Source organism: Sceloporus occidentalis, unplaced genomic scaffold, assembly GCF_023333645.1.
Source record: "Sceloporus occidentalis isolate IW3139 unplaced genomic scaffold, rSceOcc1.0.p SCAF_3, whole genome shotgun sequence".
Taxonomy (NCBI): Eukaryota; Metazoa; Chordata; class Lepidosauria; order Squamata; family Phrynosomatidae; genus Sceloporus; species Sceloporus occidentalis.
In genome coordinates, this window is record NW_028316983.1 from 5,653,967 (window position 1) to 5,657,545 (window position 3,579).

General features: G+C 39.7%; 1 pseudogene; it reads left to right on the forward strand.

The window, feature by feature from the left end:
* Positions 1–2,263: 2,263 nt before the first annotated feature.
* On the forward strand, positions 2,264–2,385 carry LOC149315490 (U2 spliceosomal RNA; annotated as a pseudogene).
* Positions 2,386–3,579: the final 1,194 nt, after the last annotated feature.

Sequence of the window (3,579 nt, forward strand, 5' to 3'; positions counted from 1 at the left end):
CCAAGGTCACCAAAACCCAAAAGCAAACAAAACAAAACAAAACAAAAATCTATACAAAATAAACAAGACAGATAGATATATTATGACAATATCCCTAACATCATCACCTCTAAGCTTACAAAAATATAGAATGTATTCTTTTCAAAAGCTGAAACAAGGTCCTCAACAATAGCTCTAAAGCATAACACTTCCAATAAGACAACCAAGAGTATAAGACCATCATCATTTCCCCTCTATCCTGGACTCCCTTTTTCACTTCTCACGAGGCAAATTTTCCATCAAGAGGCTGGGGTTTGAAACACAAATGCTGGGGAGGAGTAATTCCCTTTGAATGGAACAGGTCCTACTTCTGGTTGGAAACATACAGAATAGTGTGATGAGGCTGTGAGCCACACACTTTATCTTCAGGGGAATTCCACTGTTGAACATATCAAGAAGTTCCTTCTGACATTTAGGTGAGATCTCTTTTCCTGTAGTTCGAATCCATTGCTATATGCTGTAGTCTCTGTAGCAGAAGAAAACAAGCTTGTTCACTGTTTATGGAGGCGTTGCGTGATATTCTAAGGTGGCATTGAGTATTGGACCAGGACTCCAGGAGACCAGGGTTTGAATACCTGCTCAGCCATGGAGTATCCCACTGGGCTATCTTGGGCAAATCACCCATCCTTAGAGGAAACCAATGGCAAACCTCTTCTGAATGGTTTAGTGGCTTAAGTGTTGGACTAGAACTCTGGGAGGCCAGGCTTAAAAGCCTTGCTCAGCTGTGAAAACCGTTTGGATGATCTTGGGCAGTTCATGCTCTTTCCATCTCAGAGGAAGGCAATGGCAAAACCCCTCCAAATAAATCTTGCCAAGAAAATCCTGTGCTAGAGTCACCATAAGTCATAAGTGAGAGTTGATTTGAAGGCACATAAAAACTACAAACAGTTGGCCCTCCATATCCATGGATTCTGCATCCATAGATGCAACCATCCAAGGCTTGAGGATATTTTTTTAATTCCAAAACTGAAACTTTGATTTTACTATTTTATATAAGGGACACTATTTTACTGAGCATCCACAGATTTGGGTATCCATGGCAGGTCCTGGAACCAAACCCCAGCAGATACCAAAGGCCCACTGTAAAACATCTAATTTTAATTCTTCTATATTGTTTCAGTATTTCTTCCATCTTTATCTTGCTGCAGAAAATTCAACTTTTTCTTTAAGCAGGGCAGAAAAATAAAGCAATCTTTATACCTGTTACTGCCTTTAATATAGTGATGGAGAAACTTCATGCTTGTGGGATCTTAAGCTTACAGATTCACAAACACATGCAAACACACAGCACACACACACACACAGAGCATTTAGTTATTAATATTTATATCTCATCCTAGATCATAGGTAGCATACAAATACAAAGTCTAAGCATCTTAAAACAATTTAAAGCAATACAAGGAAGTTAAACAGAATAAAAACACATTAAACAATTCAGCAGGTTAAAATAGTTTAAAAACATGTACAGTTGGCCCTCCACATTTGAGCCTTTGACTTTTGCAGATTTGATTATTTGAGGATTTGATTTATATGTTCTCTCTAGGAATGACTAGATCCTCCAGTGCAACTCTGCCAGAAGTTGATAAAGTTGTTCTGGAGAACCTAGAAATCCCTAGAGAAAACACTTGTTTAGGCATTTGTAGGTTTTTCAGCATGTTCCTATGATCAACTGTACATGGGGCCACTGTACATGGATATTTTGGAATAAATTACTTAGGTCCCAAAGGCTTTAATTAAAAAAAAAAAAAAACACACACACAATGTCTTTATAGGTACTTGGTGTTGGAATAAAGCCAGCTTCAGTGCCAGTCAGGCCTCCAAGGATAGGGTATTCTACCAATGGGGTGCTACAACGTAGAAGGCCCTCTCTCACAAACCTATGGAGAACTTGGTCCTCACTGGTGGAGCACATAGGAGAACCCCATCAGCAGCCCCATGGTCTCCCAACAGCCATATCTAAGGAGAGAACAATTGAATCAGAGAAGTTGGCAGAGACCACAAGGACCATCCAGGCGAAATCCCCTCCCCACCTTCAGGAATAATCAATCAAAGCACCACTGACAGATGGCTATCCAGCCTCTCTTTAAAAACCTCCAAAGAGACATGCCTTCAGCTATTGAAATTCCAAAGGCTCTAAATGTCATTGCCAGCATCCTGAACTGAGAACAGAAACATAATCACACTAAAACTCTGAGATCCGCAAACCAGAAACTGGTACAAAAAGACAGCTTCTTGGCCTTTTGGCCAAGATCAAGTGTAGTGTTATTTTTGTCAGTTTAATATCGGTTATATTCTCTATTTGAAGATATATTGAATGGAAAACAAATATTTAGGATTAAATACATCTGAGCCAAGGAAAGTAGCAGGTTATATAGAGCTGGATTTTCATAGAATCATAGAATCATAGAGTTGAAAGACACTTCAAGGGCCATCCAGTCCAACCCCCTGCCATGCAGGAACTCACAATCAAAAAACTCCTTGTGACAGATGGCCATCCAGCCTCTGCTTAAAGACCTCCAAGGAGGGAGACTCCACCGCTCTCCAAGGGAGTGTGTTCCACTCTCAAACAACTCTTACTGTCAGGAAGTTCTTCCTAATGTTCAGGTGGAATCTCTTTTCTTTTAGTCTGAATCCATTGCTCTGTGTCCTAATCTCTAGAATAGCATAAAACAAGCTTGCTCCATCCTCAATATGTCAGCCTTTCAAATATTTAAACATGGCTATCATGTCGCTTTGAGATATAATTTATTCAGATCCTAAGAAATACACACTAGTTGTGACTGTTCATATCAGTGGGATAGTGAATCTGCTCCAGGTTCTAGTGATAACTGTCATCTAGGGTGCTGAACTCTACCCCTCTAATAACTCAGCATTTTGGAGAGCTCCTTCTACAAAGTGTCATCATACACAAAAATTCAGCCTTGGCCTCTCTTCTCAGTCAACTGGCTACAGGAAATTGCTGCTAAAGGGGTTGAGGTTTGTGCATCACACAATGCTAATCTACCTCAGAGACAAGAATTAAACCATTCAAGTGTGGTGGTTACCGTTCATTTGTTTTCAATACATTTATCTTTCCTCTGTGTGCGTGTGTGTGCGTCTCACTTCATCAACTTCCATGGCTACAGACAAAATGTACCAAGAGGGGGACCATTTTTTATTTAAATCCCACCTCCCTTCACTGTAGAGCCTCTCCTTATTTTTTTTTTTTTTTACAGAGGAAACAAATCATTTTTTTTAAAATACACAAAAATAACCGTAGCTGGCATTCTGCATTGCAGTTATGGATCTGTAACCTACAGTTATAGATTAGTCACTGCTCCAAATTCACTACAATCAAGGCACTATAGGTTGAGTCTCTCTTATCTGGCATTCGGAAATCTAAAATATTCCAAAAAACCCAAAACTTTTTTCATGGGATGCTGAGATAGTGACACCTTTGCTTTCTGATAGTTCAATGTACATTTGTTTCCCCAGTAAAAATTAGGAAGGGCTCTGCAGAGAAGGGAGGTGGAATTCAAAAAATTGGTCCCCCTCTTGGTA